Below are 22,864 nucleotides of genomic sequence, written 5' to 3'. Positions count from 1 at the left end.
TTTGCTGGCTGTAAAGTTAGGAGGAAGTGGTCCTATGTGAGTCTAGGTGGAATGAAACGATTAAGGAGGCAGTCAGTCCACCTATTTCCCCAGTTGAGCCAACATCTTCAGGGAGGTTCCTAAGCCTGTGACTTGCTTACTAACAACAACTAACTCAGATGTCCGTGGGGTACCTACCACCTTGCTGTCACTGTGGATACCTGTTCTCTACAACATATGGCAGTGACCTACTAATCCTCCAGTTATCTTAGAGCAGAACCTTGAATTGTCTATATTCATAAGAGTCTTGCTCTGTGCCTGGGTTTGGAAAGACATTTAAAATGATCTCACAACCGCTGTACAAATAGCACAGCCATATCTATGTCTATATCTTGGTCAATAAGGTGATTGACTAAGCAACATTTTCAATGTAAGTCATTCTTTCCAAAATCTTTGGGTCTACATCAGGTTGTGCACCAGAATATGAAAATAACAGAACACTTTCAGCTCTCTTAGGACACACTAGCTAGTAATGCTCTCTTTGAAGACTATAGACTGGCTTCTGTTTGAAACCAATCCCTAGCCGGAGTCATGTAAGCACTGGATAGCCCTTTATCCTTTCATCATTGCATTGATTCATAGGTTCCTCTTCTCATCCCAGATGTGGTCAGCTTGATGCCTCGTCACACTGTGCTTGCTTGGAGACAGTTGTACCTACAAGTCTTTGCCATATTCCCCTTGGCTTGGTCAGAAGGCTTTCTTGCACCAATGTGATGTAAATAGATGTGATATGAGGAGAGTACATAAGAGCTGTGCACTATGGGCAGCTGTTGCTAACTCAGGGCAAACCCCAGACTAACACATCTGGGTGCAGTTTTCTAGAGTCAACCCACACATTTTGAAATGTCAAGATATAACCAAATAGCCGTCTCAGCTCACCTGTTGACCTGGGAGTATAAAAATCTTTGTGATTGCTTGTTATACAGCATCTATATAGGAATAACTAAGATACCAACTGTTACATTACTTAACTTCTGTCTTTGAAATCTTGTTTTCAAAATCAAATCTGACCATATCATTCCTGCTTCTAGTCTTCCTGAGACTGGCTGTTACCTGGCTCTGAAAGTTTCACGGTAACATACTTTTCCTGCTTCTACCTTGCTTTCACTCCCCACCTTTCCTAGGCTGCCAGCACATCCTGAATGCCCACTGGTTTTTTGTACGTGCTGTAACACTTTTCATCTCTCAGCGTTAGCTCATCCTCATTCTCTCTGCCAGAAACGTCTTCTCCCATCTGCCTGTTGAGAGCCTACTTATCCCTTAGGATTTTGCACAAGTGCCACCTCAGTATGAGAGTTACCATCCATCTCCCGTTCAATTCAGTACGAAGTTTTGCACCTCTGCCTCCACAATGTGGAATTCAGATATTCTATTGGAAAATACCTTCTATCTCTATAGTGGCTTTTCATTATAAATCTAACTTTCCACATTAAGTCTATGTTTTACTGGATGCAGAAATTTCATATCTCAGTATTCTCTCGATGCTTTGTAAGTATTGACTCAATTAATTTGGATCAAACCCTAAATGAATGGCCAGAAATATCTGATTCATCACTTAAAATGGTCCTTCTGGCCAAGGGTTGAATTGATTTATATCATTTCAATACAGAGTGGATACTGTAGCTCAGCTCCCAGAGGCCATAGGTACTAAGTATTTTCAGTTATGCTGACTAAAGAATTGTCTTATTTAGACATAGTACCACATGCCATAATCCCAGCATCGTGGATGTGCATAGATATGAAATGAGCAGAGAACTTGGGAACTGTACTATAGATAGCTGCTAACTCATTGCAATCGCCAGAGTAAGGCAGGAGGATCCAGAGTCCAAAGCCAGCAGTAACCCACCATTCCTGAGATGTCAATAAGCTTTACTGGTAAATCCTGCTAAATCTACCCTTCAAAATGTCTTCTGCAGATATCAGTGCTTTGAGAGACTTATAAAATAACATTGCCACTTGTTAATTAAAGTCGCAGTAATAACCACTTTTCTCCCAGCATAGTTTATATAAAGTGATGAAAACCTTCAGAGAATTTGACCCACTGCAAAATAAACTCAGCTTCTCTTTTCCAAGTAGCACAGTTGGAACTGTGCTCTCGTTTTCCAGCTCCACCCATTCATTATATCACTGTTAGTCATGCTTAACCCACACACCCTGGCAGTTCAGGGAACCCTCTAGTCTCCCATTTGTCATGTTTTCGGACCACTGAGGGAAAGTAATGTCAATAATAGCATTTATCCTTTCCCAAGATGGCTGTCAAGAGATGTTCTAGGGCAGAGGACAAATGGACCTTCCAACTGTCCATCCCTTCTAGGTTACAGGTGCTACCCAAGCAGACCTGAGAACATGAGTGTGAGGGTCGGGCTTCTTAGATGTAAAACAGGAACGTGTTAAACTCATCTTAAACACACACACACACAGAGACACAAATAGACACACACAGAGACACACACACACATACGCCACTATGCATTACTTTTGCCTCCAAAGTTATCTTAAATTAGGGGGACGTTGCATTATTCCATAAGTGGCATAATACAGGAAGACCCCCTCAGGATAAATTTATATCTAGGCAGAATTGGAGGTAATAGGCTTCTTGGAATGGTTCTGGTCCCCATATTCTTTTTTTCTAGTTCACATACACATTGGTGTGGCATGGTTAGATTTGAAGTAGGTGGCATATGGCTTTTTGCTGCTTGAACTGCCACAGAAGGCAATGTCATTGGCATAGAATGCCAGATTTCCATTTTGTGAATCACAGAGCATGGAATTCTGTCTGAAGGCTTCCTGGCTGCAATGTGTCCTTAAAGCAGAAGGACACAAAAGGTATGCATCTCCCAGGTGTGCTGTTCCTATGTGTGTAATTTATCATGATGGAAAGTCTGCCGACAATGGACATGAACATGCCAGTGACCCGAGGTGTGGCAGAAAGGCTGTGAGGCTTGTTTAATTGTGGTCACTGGGTAAGCAGTCTGTTTGCCCCCTAGCTGTAGTAGATACCAGTGAGTTATGGTTGTTTTCTAAGTTCTTCAGATGAATAGATGTCTACTTGTGCATGTACCAGAAAAAAAAAAAGACTGTGAGTAAAAGACACTTGTGCTTAGAGGATAGAGTTCGCCACAATGTTGCAGTCACTAGAATTTCAGATTATAAGTCACTTTCCAACTGATGCAAGAGACCTAGTGCTGTCACTGCTACTCTTAGCCTTTGCCTCCTCTCCCACCTAGCCTCTTACTGAAGATCCAAGAGAAATCTGAAGATTTCCCAAACAGAGGATTAGAAAGAACCCTATGAAATTGTCTTATACTTGACAGTTTAAAAGGTATTTCTTTTATTTTTGAGATTGTGATTACAACATCTTCCCTTTTCCCATCCTCCATCCAAACTCCCATATATCTCTCCTTACTCTCTTTCAAATTCATGGCCCCCTTTTTCATTAGCTGGTGTTTTACACACACACACACACACACACACACACACACACACACACACACACCTAAATACATTAAAAAAGAGAGAGAAAAACACCAGCTTACCCAGGCTATGTAATATTACATATACGTATGTTTCCAAAATACAGGAATGTGGTGCTGGAGAGATGGCTCAGTGGTTAAAAGCATTGACTGCTCTTCTTAAGGTCCTGAGTTCAAATCCTAGCAACCACATGGTGGCTCACAACCATCCGTAATGAAATATGAAGCCCTTTCTGGGGTGTCTGAAGGCAGGTACAGTGTACTTACATATAATAAATGAATGAATAAATGAATGAATGAATGAATCTATCTTTAAAAACAAAACAAACAAAACAAAAAAAATCAAAATACAGGAATGTGAAATGGTTCAACTTTGTAATTATGTGTCACATAAGAACAGAGGTGGCTACGCTCCGTCCATTGATTCCCATCCTGAGTTTTCCACAGTACCCTTTCCTCCTTCATGTACCCTGTTCTGTGACCACTTAACTGATGAAAGAGATTGCCATAGAGTCTAGCCAGACTGACTATGAGATCATGGAATGGGGTTCGGTTCTAGCTCCAGCATTTCCTGTTTGGGTGATTAACTGTCTTGTTATTTGTCTCCTTAACTCTGAATTATAAACCTTAATAGAATAGTTGTGAGTATTAAATGAGTCGATTTAGATGGAACTGAAATGCAGAATTAGCCATTCTCTGTGGCTCATCCAGTATGTCAAGCTCTGCCTTCTGGAAAACTACGGGTCTCAGAGGAGGCACAGGGAAGCCTGAGTTCTAGCCCAGATCTCTTCATATTTGTCCATCATCTGCTCTCACCACCCATCTCCCAGGTAGAGCTTGTGTTCCTAGACTCTGCATGGCCAGCTCTTCTGTGTTTTGAATTCTACCCCTCTTGGACAGCTCTGGGATGCTGCTCTGCCAGTTATCAGTTTTAATCATTACATCATCAATATCTTTCTCTCTGAGCCATATGAATGCACTGAAGCTCCCCCTTACACGTGCATCACTCTAAGTCAGGTATCCTCAAAGGGTACCTTCATCCGCCTTCTTTCCTTTTCATTTATTAATTTACTGAAAAAGTCATCCTACACTAGGTAAAAATGTATTCCAGCAAAGAGGGAAAGTCTGGTTATAAAATACATTGTTGGCTCTTGAGAATCTCTTTAATCACAAAATATACCAGTTTTGTCAAATGCAGAGAGACTTCTGAGGGACAGTTCTAAATTTCAAGCATTTTATTTGCTTCTGTACAGCACTTTGACCCCTTTGGACACTGGTCTTTGTTCTCGTGGTAGCTTACAAAGCACACATGCAAAAAAGATCCACACTACATATACACATGCCAAGACCAACAACCTACATTGAGAAAAGTTACATGCAGGACATGAAATAATTTTTGTCACCTCAGTTACTAGTACAATTTTTAGAAAAATGAAAGATAAGCAACACTACGACTACATTTTAAAAGTGGGAGCATGATTTTCAATATCAGTTGTGTGTATTTAACACTGGGAAAACTCTTTCATCAGAAAAGATATGCTACGCTGTTGCTTAGTTTTTCATAAGTGCACATCATAAACAGATGTCCACTCACCAAAGGTAGGGCACCCACAACAAAACAAAGAAATTATTCTATGCACATCAAGCTTGGTAAAGTAGTAAGTTTAATTGGGCCTTATTAAGAAAATGGGTGAGAAGTGCCTATAGAAATATGAACAATTTACATGTAAACCACCAAGAAAGGGCTATTACTCCCAGAAACTACATAGATATCCACAAAAGGAGGCAGGACTTTGAGGCTCCTCCCCAAGTCCATTATAGAAAGTTAATATTTCCAATGGCCTGAGAGTGTAATCCAACTAATGAATAATGCTGAGGGCTCTGGAGGGCCATCCTGTGCACAGAGGACAGTGTTCCTCAACACATGCCATTTCTCAGACAAAAATGGGATGGAAACTGGCCAGTTACTCTAAATTCTAAGATTGGAATAAAGTTCTAATGAAAAGGACGTACATGACAAATCATAAAACTTACATCATCGTGCTTATTTGCATCTCCCCTACTATGATCCCTTCTCTTCATCCAAAATATGGAGACAAGTCACCCCAATCCTTACACACTGTTTTCTAGTGCTTTCCTCTGCTGAGGTCATATTCAGTCCCCACCTGTCACTGTGGTGACAACTCCTCCAGGAGAAAATGCTGACTCTGCTGCCTCTCCCTCTTGCTGTGGTCCACATCACTTGTCCACCTGCTGCTTGTCTAGAGTAGCAATCAGCGCCTGATTGTCAAGTCTGGAGATCTCTCTCCAGAGCTAGTCCCATCCCATTGCTCTAAAGCATGACCATTATGCCTCTGTGATCCTGGTATCTTTGACTTGTTACACTCAGGCAATGCTGCTATTGTTCCTCTGACCTCTTTAGCATAAACATTACCTAAGCTCACCCTTTTGTTTTTATTGTATTTGTGTATGGTGTCCTCCTGGTCATTCAAAATCCCTTGACTTTAACAGAGGTGAATTGAAGTCTCCTGAAGTTCATTTGCATGACCAGTCCACAGACCCTTCAAATTGGATGGGTCTAAAATGAGTCTTGCTGTTTTACTCTCCTCTCGGCTGGCTTTTAGTGCTTTCTAACTCTAGGAGCTCTTTGGTGATCTGCCCACATTTTTTACTTCAAACAGTGGGTTGATCTGACTTTCTAACTTGGTCTTACTAGGTCCCTTAATCCTGCCATCCTGCGTGTATTGGACAAAGGGGCATCTGCCATCTGGTGCTGGGACTCTGTAGCAGCTTCCATGTCTTCTGCAGACTGTATGTGCTTTTTATTGTTCACTGAATCTGGACTTGGACCGTCCATAAACTGTCTAGTCCTTGGGTTCCAGAAAGATCTTTTAAAAACACAGGTTTATGGCATGATCTTTCCATAGTCAAAACTCTTGGGGTGGGAGGTGGCTAGAGCTATAGCTCAGACGTTAAGAGCACTTGGTTTTCTTATATAAGGTCTAGGTGTCTGCTGTGGGGGATGGTCAGGAGTGCATCCCAGAATCCCTTTCACCTGCTCAGGCTGGAGTGTAGCAGTGAGAGGGGGAAGTCATCAAAATGCTTTTAGAGGTCCTCATCTCCTAAGTGTCCATGATGCTCGGGAGAAGAACAGAGTACCTCCAAACCTCTGTACTGTGCCTGGAGCATCGTCTGCCAGGCACTTAGAGGTGATCCTGGGGTTTAGATAATGAATTTAGTTCTAAAGGGTTCCTGGGGTGGCACTGGGTGGGTGTAACTTCACAGTAAAATGCATGGACAAAGCAATAGCATAGACATTGTACAGAAATCACTCAAAGTTTACAAAAAGAGCTACTTTTAGGAGAGCTTTTGGCCTATGACTCAGAACACAGTAGGGAAAGGCAAAATCTGCAAAGAGCTGGAGAAGGATGAAACATAATGGAATACAAGAGGAAAATGCTCCCAGTGGAACTTGATTAACTTCCAGACACCAACCGTGAAGCCTCGAAAGAAGCACGGCAGTGATTGGTGCTTTCTAAGAAGTTTAGTAAAGACACCTTACTTCAAACGGAAATTTTGTAGAAATGTAATTTTTTTAGTGTATTTTCCGAAGAGCCAAGATATCTAGTATAAAATAGATTCCACAGCAGCACAAGCAAGAACGTATCTGTGATTCAACACTGGTGATTACTTGCGCTATTTGCTCCGTAATTCTCCTGCCTGTCAGTGTGCTGGTAGAACTGTAGACGAGCTATTTGGAAACCATGCTTCATATTCTCCCTGCGATGACTTGATAGAAGTGGGGGGGTACTTTTGCATTGCATATTAGAGGATTACTTATCACCCATGGGGCCCATTTTTTTGTCATCAACTTAATAACTACTTTCTGAAGTTAGAAACTTAAATATGCAAGTAAGTATTAAAGCAATTAATAAAATCAGATTATGTCGTATCTGAATTTAATTCTTGTACAATTGAGGTTGTAGAGTCTGTTCCCCGTGAGAGTCAGAAGTAACGAGTCCAAAACATTTGTCCAGGAGTTGTGACACACAGATGTCTGTAGCTGAAAGTGGAATGAGGGACAGTTTGAAGCCATATGGCCCTTTTCAAGCAGAGAAAGATTGGGCTTAGAGAACAAGCAGCTCACCCCAGTGAGGGCAACAGGGCTTCACTATGTGCAAGCACACTGTTGACATTGTGGTTCTGAGTGTACAGTTGCAGCTACTCAATACATTTTCACACACAGAGTTCTGATATTCCCAGCATCTGATAACAACCACTTTTATTACAGAGGGTGAACATAAAACTAACTCATTTTTATAAGTCACTTTAGAATTTGTATGTGGCCACTTTGCTGTGTGGAAAGCCCCACCCACTGTGTACCTGTGCCTGTTGGAGCTGTACAAACCCATCTGCCCATCTTTGTCTATCCTCTTCTATGTCTGCCGCATGACCTCCCTGATTGTGGCTGCCTAACTCTCTCTCCTGCGTGCTGCACTAGTCGTCTTTACCTGCTGGCTGGACAGGAAGTCACTTACCTGCTCCAGCTTCTTGTTCCTCTTTTTCTCAGCACTGTTCACCTTTTCCTCATGCCTTGCTTGCTATGCTCTGATGCAGTGACAGGAGATCAGGATGCAAAGGCATCTGGCCAGTTGATGTGCTGATGTATCTGTCAATCGGAAGCAGAAAAGCAGAGGAAGCGATAGTCGCTAGTGCTTAAGCATTTCATGAGAGAGTAAGCCAAGATTTAATCTCTAACATTTTGGATGAGCGTAGTCTTCAGAAAGAGAATATCATAAACTAGTGTTTTCTTCCTCAAAAGATGCAATTGCTTCCTTGGGGAATGGATATGTTTCAGCGTAAGGAGAGGTGGACTCCAACAAAGGCCTGGAAACTGGTGTGTAGGGAGATCCAAAGCCCCCTTTCACAATGGCACAAAAGCTGTTTGCATTTTGTACTATTGATAGAGTATCTTCCTGTTGACCCAGTAGGCTTCTGACACCATATTGCCAGGGACACACTTGGCAACATTGAACTGAGAATGTGGGCATGTTCATTGCCTCCTTTTGGCATGATTCTCTCCAGCATTCAATTCTGGGACACATTTTCCTAGCATATTTGGAAAACTTAAATTGGCAAGATGCTGAGATCTGAATTTTCCCAGCTCTTCTTTCTAAGACACTCAGGATTGTTAGAAATCTTCCCTTCCTCTTTCCCATGGTCCTCAGGTAAGTCCATTCAATTTTGTCAAGTCTGCCACACTCCAAACATCCCCTAACTGGATCCTAACCCTCCTGCCATTTTGGAAAAGGAATGAAGGACTGTGCAGGTTGTAAAATGGGCTTGTATTTTGTGGATATGTGTTTTTCACAGTATTTGTAGAATTTCCCTACACTTTAGACATTTTTGAGGGAAATATCATCATAGCAAAGTCTGAGGTATTACCACCAGGTTAAAGATTCATTTTGCCTAACTTGCTTGGACTTAGATGCTATGAGAGTGACCCTGCTCTAACGGCTTGCTCTGGAGCGCAGAGGCTATAGGAAGCTGTCTCCTTAGACAGATTTCTGAGTCTTTGTCATGACAGTCCCCTATCATTAGGTTTTGGCTGAAAACAAGGTACTTATGTATACTTAAGGAACATCACTGTCTCCATTTGTAAATGGACACTATGATATTAGCTTGTGAAAAACTTGCACATTTATTTGCTGATAGTTCTGTGTGTGATCTCTATCCCTGTCACAAAGAGCTTTCTGGCTTGGGACCTAAAAACACAGTGACAGAGTATCAGATGTTGTACATTTTGTTCATGAAGCAATTATGCATGTATGGAATAACTCTATGGACAGTTACTGATCTTGTCCTCCTGAGATAAAAAGATATTCTTACCTATTTACTTAAAATTTTGCATGTTTTGTATTTAAAATATATGAAGTAATCAGAGATGATTGTATTACTCAACCCAAATGACTGGCCAACTGTATTGCTCAGTTGGAATGAGATAACCAAGTGAAGCAAGCCAGTAATAACTATTTGAGCAGAGTTTCCATTCTCACCACATAGCCTTATAAACATGGTTTAGCCTAGGTTTAGTCAGCCTGGTTCTATTTTAGAAGTGAAGTAAGCTTGCATGTGTGTGTGTGTGTGTGTGTGTGTGTGTGTGTGTGTGTGTGTGATGTATATGCATGTATAGTGGGGTGTCTTAAGACAAAAATGTGGTTGAAAATGAACTTATTGAAATACAGACTATTTGTTTGGAATTTCATTAAAGCTCCACTTTTCTCTCAAGACTGTAGAGAGGGAACTAGCCACCCAAAGAAAGAGCCATGCAGCAGACCTGTATTTTGAACGGTGAGGTCATCACCATCACATTCATTGTAGTAATGCACATGTCTCCGGATGAAGTCGACGCTGAAGGTGGAGAAGCAACATGTTTGGGACAGAGAGTTTGAAAATAGATGGGTTGACTTTTATTACTGTTACTTCTTTGTGGTGACTAGAATTGTTATTTTCCATCAAGTTTCTTTGTAAGTTTGAGTGTTTCTTTAGAAAGCATTCTGTAGCAGTTGCTGTAGTTATGAGGGGGGGAGGTTCTGTCACCCAACAGGACTTTTATAGTTTGTAAAGTTTAAAAGCGTTACAAAAAAATATTATGTCAGATTTGATGCAGTATCTGAGGCGTGGTTTGGGAAAGAAACCCAACTTAGAATCTGCCTGAGAAAATGTAGGACAAGGGTTACTGGCAATGCCTACCCAGGGTGGAGCAAGGAACACAGGCTGAGTGTGTGGGCTCCAGTGCAAAGAGACATCTTCCAACTGATGAAGACCACCCAGGGACTCTAACTCTGATGTGTAGCTGCAGTTCTAAAAGCTGGTGTGTGCCCTTCTCATCCCACAACTTAAAGAGGACTATGAAGACCATGCGACTTTAAAAGAGCAGCCACCCTGTGATCTAAGGAATACTTCCACAGGACAGGACTCCACAGGGAGCCATGGAAGTGTCCATGGGGACTATGTTTTAGGAAGGGCCCCTTGGGAAATATTAGTGAAACTTGTTATTTCTTTAAACTGGATCCATGAGTGGGTACATTAGTGGACATGCTTACCCTGAATAAATAAATAAGAAGGATTTGACGGGACTGAAGCTTTAAAAATAGCAGATAACTTTGCATTTTGACTTAAAACTTAGTTTTGGGGTGAAGATGTTAACTTGCTGGTCTAAAAACCATTCTACCTTTACCGTTAATATGTTTCTGCATTAAAAGTGGATATTTACATGTTTTTTTCTTTTTCTTTTTTTCAATTAGGTATTTTCTTCATTTACATTTCAAATGCTATCCCAAAAGTTCCCCAGACCCTCCCTCCCCACTCCCCTACCCTCCCACTCCCACTTCTTGGCCCTGGCGTTCCCCTGTACTGAGGCATATAAAGTTTGCAAGACCAAGGGGCCTCTCTTCCCAATGATGGCCGACTAGGCCATCTTCTGCTACATATGCAGCTAGAGACACGAGCTCCAGGGGTACTGGTTAGTTCATATTGTTGTTCCACCTATAGGGTTGCAGACCCCTTTAGCTCTTTGGGTACTTTCTCTAGCTCCTCCATTGGGAGCCCTGTGATCCATCCAATAGCTGACTGTGAGCATCCACTTCTGTGTTTGCCAGGCCCCGGCATAGCCTCACAAGAGACAGCTATATCAGGGTCCTTTCAGCAAAATCTTGCTGGTGTATGCAATGGTGTCAGCATTTGGAGGCTGATTATGGGATGGATCCCTGGGTATGGCAGTCTCTAGATGGTCCACCAAACTTTGTCTCTGTAACTACATGTTTTCAACAAGGTAAGAGGATAAGAGTAGGCCAGTGTCCTTAAAATAGAGGAGTCAGCAAGGCTATCGCTAGAAGAGCTACACTGTCCACGGCCCCCAAAGAGGCCTCTAGAAATTCCCATGCTTCTTCATAAGTCTGTTCCTTAGAGCAGCTACTAAGCACCATGGGAAGGTGGGTAGCCACCTCAGCTAACTTTAGGTCATGTGATGCAATAGGAATTTGCAATCCCTATGATAAAGTGGACCTTGATTTTTTTTTTTTTTGTAAGAATGGATTTTTGGAGATGGCCTGAAATAGTGAGACACACATACCAATTTTCAAAAATAATGTCCTTTTTGCATGGTATACCATGAAAACTAATATGGGGTTCATCTCTTTCTCTGTGCAAGCATGTCTGTAGTGATCATCAAGCTGAGTTGTGTCTAAAAATACTCTAGAGTTCTCGGGTACATGTTCCATAAAGTCCTCGTTTAGAAGAGGCAGTGAAACCCCAAATCTGTATTTTAATAAGGACTTTCATAGAGATGGTTGACATGGAGCACACCTAGACAAACTGAAACCAAAATCCTTTAGTTCAAATCACAGCTCTACCCCTTAATGTTTTTGGAACTTTGGTGAAATTTAACCTTCTTAGACCTCAGTTCATCCATCCGTATGCATAATAAGGATAATGCAATTTCTCAGGTTTTCAGTAAGGACGGCACCTGGTTAATCAAGGCGAAATGCTTAAGAGGTTTCCCAGAGTGATCATTAAGCTTAGTTCTGCTTATCCGACCAAGTCAACAAGTTAGGAATATCCTGGAATAGATTACTTGAATCATATTGATTTACTGTTGGTATACCACTGAACACAACCGAGAGATCTACAAAGTCGATATGTTGGTGAGCAAGAAGTCATTTAATGGAGTACCATAACTGACTATCATTGCTTTCAGAATAAAACCTGACCTTTCACCTGGTGTCTAGGACTCCACTTGCTTTGCTTCATACCTTCCTCTTCGTCCTCACTGCATCTAGTGCATGTAGTCTCATGTACATTCCTCCATCTTTTCCAAGATGCCAAGCTCCTAGCACAAGCCCTGTGTGGGTGTGCTCCTTATATCAGTTCATTAACTTTGATTCTTTGGTACTTTGAATACTGGCTCTGATTGCACTGCTTCTTAGATGTGCTTCCTGGCCTCACTAGGTCAGACCCACTTTCTGTGCTCATTGCACATATAGCTCAGATCTCTCCTGCACACCCACAGGTACACTTTATTATGTTAGTTGGCTGAACTCAAGGCTGAGAGCTGAGGGCAGAAGCTGTGTCACTTGGTTGTATCACTAGTCTAAATTCCTGACACAGTCAACAACTGCTGAAAAATATTGAATTTTGTTTGATGAAAGATCTGGGGTGAAATGACATGTTTCTGTGTAAAACAAACTGGATATTTGGATGTTTTCAACAAGGTAAGAGGGTAAGAGTGGATCAGTGGCTTTACAATACAGGAATCCGCAAGGCTGATAATCAGAAAAGCTGCACTGTCCACTGCCCCAGAAATCTGAAAATAGTGGAGAAAATTGCAAGTAGTAGATCTACTTGGTGAAGATTCCTTTCTAAGTTCACAGTGACATAAAGAGACCAAGTGGAACATCAGGGTCCATAGTCTTCAAGGAGCAAATCCAATGTGATCAAAGGCAGATCTGAACACCATAGAATGGAAGCTGTGGGATTTGAGCAGGTGGTCACTCACTTTAAGAATAAAAGGAGCTCAGAGCTACTGTTCTTTAGGAACAAAGGATGCTGTGCTAAGCATGTAACTTACTTTGCTAGCAGACCCAGAGACATCCAATGAGCCATCTCAGTCTCAGCCCTGTCAAAAACACACTTCATGTAATTACCACAAAAGCATCATACTTGCAAAGACCTTTGTGGAACAGACAGTTTGCCTTGAGGATATAGTGATGCTGATAGTGATGAAAGATCTGCTTAGACCTTGGCTTTTTTTTTTCATAATTGTCATTTCTTATATATTTATACATATATGTCAGAGCATAGCTTTTTTTCATGTTTGTCATTTTATGCATATGTAGGCATGTACGTGAGAGATTGATGTCTTGGATTCCCCTCTAGGGAACCTGACAGTTCCATTCATGCAGCCATTCATTGCTCAGTGGCGGCCCCTGCTGCTAAGGAAACAGACAGCAGCGCATACAGCATCTGACATTAATTCTGATCATGCCATTCGTGCAACCAGGAGAATTTAAAGCAAGCAGGAGGGGAAGAGATGGGAGAGATGAAAATGTGCTGAGAAAATTAAGGAAGGTCGCTCATACCTTAGGTGCTTTGGTGAAATGCTGATGCAAGAGAGAGCTTAACCTAAAGACTTTATGTTTACAAAATCCTCCTGGTTCGGGCATCTCAATATTTAAAGGCTTGCTAGAAACCAAGACAACACTTTCTGAGAAGCACCAGCGTAAACTTTTCTTTGGGGTTTTCCAAGGCTATTATGTAATGATTTAAAGATACCCCACCCGTCTGCTAGGTTACAAGTTTCTATGGATTTGAATTAGATGTGGAGGCTGTTTAGGTTCATCTGCATCTCGAGTTGGAATCTGAGTGTGGGTCCTCCCGCGGGACCCCTGCTAGGATGAAAGCTTTTCTCTCTTCCTCTCTCTCTCTGTGTTTCTGGGCGTGTGAGCACCCGCAAAGCGCATGCTGTATTTTACAAAGCAAGGCAGCTACGTAGCCTTTCTGTCTAAAAACTGTAGTGGAGAGAAGGTGGAAGTATGCATTACAATCAAATAAAAGTAGAGGGGGGCAGAGATGAGATTGTAGTTGATTATGGGTCTGGCAGCAGATGTTCTACAAGAATCCAACTCGCTGCAGCCAGTCTGTTTCCATGGCAACAGAATCAGTAATTATTGAGCCCTGGCACTCCCCCCACCCTCCTTCCTACCAAGGTGGAGGCTGATGAATGTGAACTATCTCCCGCTCCTTCTCGTTCCTCTTCTTTCCCTCTCTTTCTTCAGTTCCTCATAGGAAAAAGTAGAGGTATAGAGGAGAGCTAAGAAAGGGAGCTCTTTGTGTCTTGACAAAGATTGTAAGAAATTAAATTGCAAGGGATCCTTTTCCTTGTGATACTACCAGATCAGAGAAAAGCTCTTCCCAGAAAAGCCGATGATCTCTGAAGATGCTAAATAAATGAGCAGGAGTTTCCCTGAAATGGAAGCTCCCTTTGATTGGCTGATCTTCCCACAACTCCTGCCAATCGGAGCACCCCTGGGCTTCAGCTCCATAAACATAAGCAAAGCTCCATGCTTATTCTTCTGGACTTGGAGCGTATTCCATTCGAAGGTGTGCAGCGGGTCTCTGTTCACATGGCTCAACTGGAAACCTGTTTCCTGAGCAAGCTTACTGGGCAGCCCTCTGGTCTTCCGGCACACTGTCCTACTGGGGCACGACTCTAAGTCATATTTGTGGCAGCAGCTTAGACGCAGTATATGTTGTTGGGGATGATGGACTTACGGAAGCTTGGTGAGTAAATCTTTGTCTTACACATCTGTGCACTGGTATTAGCAGGCTGAGATAGAATGTAGCTTTGTTCTATTGTCTGCCAAGAAAGCCGAGTTGGAAGGAGCACATGGAAGAACATCCATGCAAAGGTTCCCATGATATGGGAGACTGTTTCAAAAGGCTTCCTGCTTTGTTTGATTCCGGTCGGATTTGCAGTTGATTGTGAATTATATTCGGATGTTGACAATCTAGTTAGGATTAGTATGAGGAGTGGAGTTGTGTCTTGTCTCCCTGGGTATTGATGCATTACAAAGAAAATGTGTTTAAAACCACATTAGTAAGAATTAACCCTGTGGAGTGGTGAAAGGGAGGAACCGGCATGGGCACAGGGCTTGAAGCTGCCAGGTTGTACAGCTGACATTTGCATGGAGAAGAGAGATGTTGTTAGAATGATCTGTCACTCTTCAGGATCCTGGCCACAGGAGGAAGCATCTCTTCCCCGTGTTTCAGAAATGTGCCACCAGGCTAGGTCATGTCCTTGCCCTTTTTTCAGGAACCAGTATCCAAACTGAAATGTGCTTTTTCAAATCAATTTCAGAGATGAGTTGAGACGTGGGCAGAAAGATTTTAGCAGCCAGAAAGCATGTGTGAAAGGGCTCTGTGTTGAAACCCAGGGGGTTGCAAAGTTACGTTTAAGCACTGGCTCGGTACCAGAGCTGGAGTGCTCTGTGCTAGTGCGCTGCTCCTTGGGGTTTAATTTTCTGATACCAGTGATGAAATTTGCCGTGTTTGGTGGTCACAGACAGGCAAGAAAGCAGTCCTGCGAATGAGCAGAGAAGATCATCAGCACCGGGAGAGGAAAGGTCACTGCCCTTGCAGACCTCCTGCCACAAACTTAAAAATATACATGTCAAGAGGAAACCCAGGCACAATGCAGAATTCCACAGGAGCTATGATCTTGGCAAGCATGAGAGGGAAGGTGTTGCCTTCAGCTTGGGTGCAGAGCGCAGGGCTGAACTTGAGTTTCCACCTCTGCTGAAGATCTGTTCTCTTGTCTCTGATGTTTGAGGCTTCGCGATTGTTGCTTTTTATAAGAATGTGATTTCCGATCTTATGTCAGGAAAGTGCTGTAGCATCCTTGGAATCTTTTATGGGGCTGGGGAATGAAGCATCATTGCTGAATTTATAAATGAAATCATTCGAAATAGTGGCACATGGGAATGCACTGATGAGAACCTTTAAAAGACTGTCCTTTTGCTTGAAGAGTGTTCTGGCTCTTCACGTGGAGGTGAAATGGAAATCGCTGTGTCCAAAGTGGAAATCTGTGATAGACTGATAAAGACACAAAGGAACTAGGAAGGCTCTGCTTGTCTGAGACTTGGGAGAGGGCACTGGACGGAACAGATCTTCTGCTCTGTGTATTGGAGAGAGAGGCTGATGCTGGGTGCAGTGAGGATTTCCTGACTGTGGCTGACAGTGCATTGAGGACCTGGCCATCAAGCAGTGCAATGACCTGTTCCTTAGTTGATATCCTCTCTAGGCGTGCAGCCTGACCTCTAGTCCTGAGGCTGCATATGGTCAGACGCATTGAGTCTCTCACCTGATTAGAGGTGCATTTCTCTGTATGAATAAACTCTTCCTGAAGCTTCTTGCTCTGGCACCCACTTCAGGACAGGCACAGGTTTGAGGAAGACAGGTTGCTCATGGATCCATGTTCAGGAACAGTCATCTTAGAGTGATTCTCCACCCACCTTTGATCCCTTCTCTGAACCAGTAGTATCACTTTACGGAGGGAGGGGGGTTTGCTGGCACCTGTTGGCAAGAATGAGAGAAGAAAGCAGCCTTTTATGGAAGAAGTAAAACTGTTTCGAGATCACAACCTATTTTTGGATCCTGGAACTCTTTTAGAAAGCTACCTGCCCCCAAGAAAATATATTTTGCATAATTCTCTCACACTTTGATAACAAGCTGTTTCTGGGGAGAAGGAGATGCCTGTCCTGGAGAATAGCAAACAATTTTATGCACTAAGTCCTATCAAACTTTTTTTCTTTTTCAAATGTGAGTACTAACTACTACTACATCTCCCTCTCCATCAACCATCCTGGTCTTAGCAATGAGGATGACTTCTGAATGAGGTTTTCAATGCCATCAGTCACTGCTGGAATTAAATGTCTTGAGGATAGGACTGCAGCTCAGTGGTAGAGGGCTTGTCTAGTGTGCATGAGGCCCTGGATCCAATGGCTGCAATGGCATTCTGTCTCCTGAGCTCGGTGAGGTGTTGACAAAGCAGAGTTGTGGAATTCGTGCCACAGTTGTTCCTTCGGTGTTAGGGTGGAGACTGTGCCTGGTGACTATTCTGCTCGTTCCTGAAGGAGAATGCTACTTTCCATTGCTTCCTCCTGCTGTCCATAGACTATGCTACTTTCCATTGCTTCCTCCTGCTGTCCATAGACTATGCTACTTTCCATTGCTTCCTCCTGCTGTTCTTAGACTATGGAATATTGGAAAAATAAAAGTACAGGTAAAGTACAATACACTTCGTTAACCTTTTGAGGAGCATAAAGTTACACAGCAGGAGTGTAAAAAGCTATGAATATGTTAAATCTCATTCTTGAAACTAAGTATTGAGAATCTGAACAACAATTCTTCACTTTTCCCATTAATTGTAATAAAAATTGATCACATGATGATTGCTATTCTTCGATTGTCACTCTGTGCCCAGTACAATTACGTGCTTTAGAAATGGAAGAATAATGGGATCCTTAGAGTATTCCTAATTTAATATATTTTATTAATTATTTGAGAATTTCATACAATGCATTTTAATCATATCCCCCCTACTTCTCCCTATAACTCCCCGCAGATCACCCCTGATCTTTTTAATCCCTCCCAACTTTGTATCCTCTCTGTACTCTTTAATGTGCTGCACACATACTCATGTGTGCTGAATATCATCAACCTACTAGGGGCTGCATTGTTAAAGAAAACTGACTCTCTGACCCCAAACGCCATCAACTGTCTGTAGCTCATCAGTTAAGGACTAGGGCTCATGAGCCTCTCTCCATCCGTAGTAGAATGCCAGATGGCTTGCTCTTTGCTCTTTTGGAGGTCTTGTGCAGGCAGCCACAGTTGCTGTGAGGCTGGCAGTGTAGTGGGGTCCTGGCATGTCTACAAGAGACTGTTTCACTCTGCTCCTCTCTGATCTCTGGCTTTTACAGTCTTTCTGCCTCCTCTTCTTCAATGTCCTTGAGCATTGTTTGGGGAGTGTTTCAGATGTAGAAACATGCTGTTTGTGGATGAGTGTTCCAGGTATGCATGTTACTTTAATCAGCGATAGATTTCTGCATTATTTGCTGTCCATTGCATAAAGAAACTTCTCTGATGAGAACTGAGAGTTGCAGTAACACAGAGAATAAGCACACAAAGTAACAGGGAATTTGATGCATGTCCATTTAGCAAAATCTCACTTTGGTTATGTTGTTGTTGTTGTTTGTTTGTTTGTTTTTTGTTTTTGTTTCTCGAGACAAGGTTTCTCTGTGTAACCCTGGCTGTTCTGGAACTCACTCTGTAGACCAGGCTGGCCTCGAACTCAGAAATCCTCCTGCCTCTGCCTCCCAAGTGCTAGGATTAAAGGCGTGTGCCACCACTGCTTCCCTTAATCTCACTCTTAGTAATCTCACTTCAGAGGCCTAACTGGACTTTGAGGGCTCAGGGGGAACAGAGTCAGTGTCTCTCTTTCTCTATAAACCAGGGCTGGCCTACAATTCACAGAGATCCATCCCCCTTTGACTTCTGAGTACTGGGATTACTGATTATGCCACCGTGCCCAGCCTGGGCTATTTTTAATGCCTGTTTCATAGGTTGAAATATTGAGCCAACCAAATATCATAGAACTTGCCCAGTTTATCCTTCTAAAATCTAGTAAGCTCCTGGTTTCATACATTGGCTTATTAAGTGCTGCACTCACAGATGGAAAGAAGGTGAGTAGATGAGGAAGAAGTGTTTGTCAGTTTGTCTGTCTGATTGGAGTCAGCCTGCTGAAGGCTGAATTAAACAACCATCACAATTTAAATCAAATGAAAATGGCACTCTTAAATGGCTGGTTGTAGGACTAATAATACCATCAAGGAAGAATACTTCAACCTAAGCAAGCTAAGCAAGAACTGTCACCAAGTGCCCCTTTGGGTAGCCCCCCCTATGTTATCATATAATGAATAGCTGCTGCCATGTGCACATCACTGGATTCAGTGATGTAGGAAATGAGTGTTACTGGGATGCTGGGGAGAAGCTTCAGTGTCCCAGTGTTGCCTGCATCCCCTTAGCTTGTGTATCCCAATAATGACTTGCAGTGACCAGAGCATTTGTAAGAGTGGAGCAGGAAGCCTGGGGCTGGGCTTGTCCTATGCTTGGGAATCACCTGAGCTCTGAAGCTTTCTGAAGACCCATGAACAGAAGCAATACACACACACACACACACACACACACACATTGATGAATCAACCATGGCCCCATAGAAGAGTAGTCTTGGAAATCATTTGATAACATTGTTTTCAAAGCACATTCTACCGAGTTTTCGGGAGGGCTGATGGCTGTTTGCTTGTTGTAGAACTCATGTGGCAGATGGATCGTCCCCTCCCACACCCACAGAGCATCGCCACTTCTGTTTTATAAGCTACCATCCACAATGGAAATGCATTCATAAAAAATGAAAGAGAAAAGGTTAGCTTACCAAGAAGAAAAATAAAAACTATTGACCTTGTCAAAATTTCCCATTCAATATAAAAAGCAAAGGATCAGTACCTTGAGGAAGGCTGCAGTGCCAGGTGGTATGGAAATTTATAGTGGTTTGCTTAACAAACCTGAGCTAGCTGCTGTCTGTGCCTAATATTCTGAATATTCTAGCATGCCATACTAGGTATGTGTGAATGTTTTAATAATTCCAGAAAACTTATGTTGGCAGATATCTTTACGGACCAGTGTTCTCCAATACAAAGTGAACACAAGTTATATATGAGTTAAAAGCTGTTCATAGTCACCTTAAGAAACAGGTCAAGCAGTTTCAGTAAGATATTAATGAAACCATTATGTCTGACTTGTCATTTTAGTATAAGTATAAAATTATTAGCAAATATTTATATTGAATTTTTCACATGAGATCTTTGATATTTTCTTTGAATTCTTATAGCCCAACCCATTTTGAGTATGGGTTTTCCCTTTTATTTTTGGTTTTCCTTTCTTAAAATGTTTGGGGGGGGGCAGATTTGTGTGTAAGTTGTTCCACACACATCCTAGTAACTGAACTGAGTAGCTGGTGATTTGGGGGCGGGGTTAATTTTAAACTAGCTCAAATCATGTGAAGTAGAAATTTATTTACACAGTCATGCTAGCCTCCATACCACCATGGTCAAAGGCATAGTTCAGTCTGGAGTGTCGTAGCACTCTGAGCCATTCACTCCTGTGAGCCCAGCATCATGCTACAGTGTCTGTCCTCTCTTCCTTCCATGAGGTATCTGGAGGACTACTCTGGGGATAGAGCCTGGGGTCTGCCTTTCATAAACATGTGTCAGCAGTGCCCTTATCAGGGTCTTATCAGCCACATGGCAAACTGGCCATATATCTAGCTATGTCTTGATCTTGATTGCACTATTGGACATGGGGAATTAAAAGCATGCTGGTTCCTTTTGCTGAAAATCAACACTTCTCCTTCTATAGCATTTTTTCAGTCCCTAAATATCTTGTCCTTTAATCAGACCTTCCTTGTCACAGTGCTTTTCCTACTCTTATAACAGAACATCCAAGACTAGGTAATTTGTGGTGAAAAGGAATAAATCTCACAGCTGTAGTGACTACAAAGTACAGTGAGGTGCCAGCATTTGGTGAGGCCGTCACATGAGAGAGCGTGCTTAGTCTATTCTACCTTCTGCCATCTTGCCATTCCTACTACCTATGTCCTTACATAGCCTAATTTGCCTCCCGAAGACCCAAGTAACGTCAACATCTGAATTAGAGGATCAAGATCTTAATACAGGAACTTTGGTAAACACATTCAAACACTACTAGTATTTCTCAGTTCAGGATAGAATGTGGATTTAATTTCAATTAAATGCAAACCACTCTCAAGAAGGTAACTCCATGGCAAACAGATAATTCTTTACAAAGGTGAGTACAAATGAAGCCCAAGAGCAGTTTAATTGCTATTATCCTTTTCAATTCCTCAGTTGGCTTAGCTGAAAAGTATTGACTTTATAGACTTGGTCTTAAAATTCTTACCTTCCTTCAACACCACATGTTTCCTAGGTCTCTATCGCCTTACAAAAGGTATTTTAAGTGGAAAACTAACCTTGGGTGGTCAAACTCTCTAATAATAAAGTAAAAAATATACTGATAAGGTTTCTTAGCCTAGGATGGATGATTTCAGCTAAATCTGGTGACTGGAAGAATAGAGTTCTCTCTAAGCTCTGTCCTTTCCCACCTCCCTGAAATAAGGAGCACCATTTACAGTTACACACACACACACACACACACAAAAGACAAAATTCCATATAGTGCAATAATATCTGAAGTTCAGGGAAACCTTCTGGTCCAAAAGTCTCATCTCTTGCAAGTAGCACGGAGAATTCTCTCTATGGAGAATGTCTAGTATGTTTCAACATTAAACAGGCATTTGTTGAAATCAATTGTTTGTTTTCTGTATGACTTCTTTGTCATTATGGCTTGACTGGACCTTCTTCCCTAAGGCAGCACTGGCAGGCTTGGCAAATGAAACTTTGGGTAGAGTTGACTCTAACTGCAAAATGAGTCGCTTTGCATATCTGCTGGTATTTGACCAAGCCAAGGGCTAAAATGATGGAAGGAAGTGGTTTGGGATTTAAGTGAGTGCAGAGGCACAGGGACACAGGCTGTCTATCACACACATAAGATTAGTGTTACAACACTAATCTCAGGATTACTTCAATGTTTGAAGTCTGCTTATTTGCTGCATTATCTCAAGCAACCTGAGAGATTCCTGAATCCAGGAATAGACCAGTTCTTACAGCACAAATGTATAATCTTAGGCCTTAGGCTATGCCTCTAGATTATTAGCTAACTCTTGCAAGTTACTTGACTTATCTTCTTCAGCATCTTTATGTGGATAAGGACAGGTTTAGACCTCATGATGTATATGCAAAGTAACTGTCGGATTTTCTGAATATTCTGGACCTATGTTTTGGTGATTCTATCCATCTTTTTTAAGATACCTAGCCAGAGCCTCGGAATCCTTCTTAATGCAGAAGTATACCGCTGCAGCCAAAATCAAAATTGGCTAATAGCTAAGGTAGACTTTTAATTCCCATCTCTTTTTTCTACTCCAATGCCATGGTCAAGACTCTGTCATGGGGCACACAGGGAATTTTCATCAGTGCTGGGCTTCAGAGATAATGTGGTGTCAGCTCTACCCTCATCCTCTTGCTCAGCTGCCCTGTAGAGGTACTGCAATCTGACAGGGAGGGCTGTAGGCTGGCACTTTGGGAGCTCACTTTTCTTTGCCTTTGAGCTGTAAGTGATGAGAGACCTGTCAAGGAAAACGGTTCGCTGGCATCATTCCCAGACATGGAAGCATAATGAAATAAAGTTTCATTCTGACTCAGTTGGGATTCTTACCGCTGAACATTGAAGATAGCATCTGGAGTATTTCTACCATCCACTCTCCTGGTGGAAAAGAAGCATTCATTAGTTAATGGAACTTGGACATTTTTACTGGCAGCCCAAGTCAAAAGCCCTTGGAGCAACTCATTTCAAACCAGAGTCAACCCAGGCCACACCCCAGCACATACAGTAGAGCCTCCCCTGTCCTGTGGACCAACCACTTGAAATGCATATTTCAGAGGTTTTTACCATGAACAGAGAGAGTGGTATCAAACTGGCTCTGAAATCCAGCCATACTGCTCATGTTCTCTAGAGTCAAGATAACTTCTCAGTGCCAAAGGTTCTGCACTTGAGAGTTGGAATCAAGGCATAAGAACATCATTTTTTATTCCCTTGGGCCTTGTTCC

The 22,864-nt window shown here is 42.2% G+C and overlaps 1 protein-coding gene across 5 annotated transcripts in view; it reads left to right on the top strand.

The window, feature by feature from the left end:
* The window catches only part of Elmo1 (engulfment and cell motility 1), a 510,326-nt gene that overhangs the window by 370,599 nt on the left and 116,863 nt on the right, over positions 1 to 22,864 (top strand). The window contains exon 1 of one of the 5 annotated variants that reach the window (XM_029468425.2): positions 14,155 to 14,852. The exons of the other annotated variants lie outside the window; for them this stretch is intronic. The gene's annotated coding sequence lies outside the window, so the exon portion shown is untranslated. Of the gene's footprint in view, positions 1 to 14,154; positions 14,853 to 22,864 lie in introns of those variants that run through there. 5 annotated transcript variants of the gene reach the window in all.

The sequence above is a fragment of the Mus caroli genome, unplaced genomic scaffold (genome assembly GCF_978045245.1).
Source record: "Mus caroli unplaced genomic scaffold, Mus_caroli_1 scaffold_15, whole genome shotgun sequence".
NCBI lineage: Eukaryota > Metazoa > Chordata > Mammalia > Rodentia > Muridae > Mus > Mus caroli.
The sequence above is the reverse complement of the archived record's forward strand: the minus strand, read 5'-3'. Positions and strand labels throughout refer to the sequence as shown.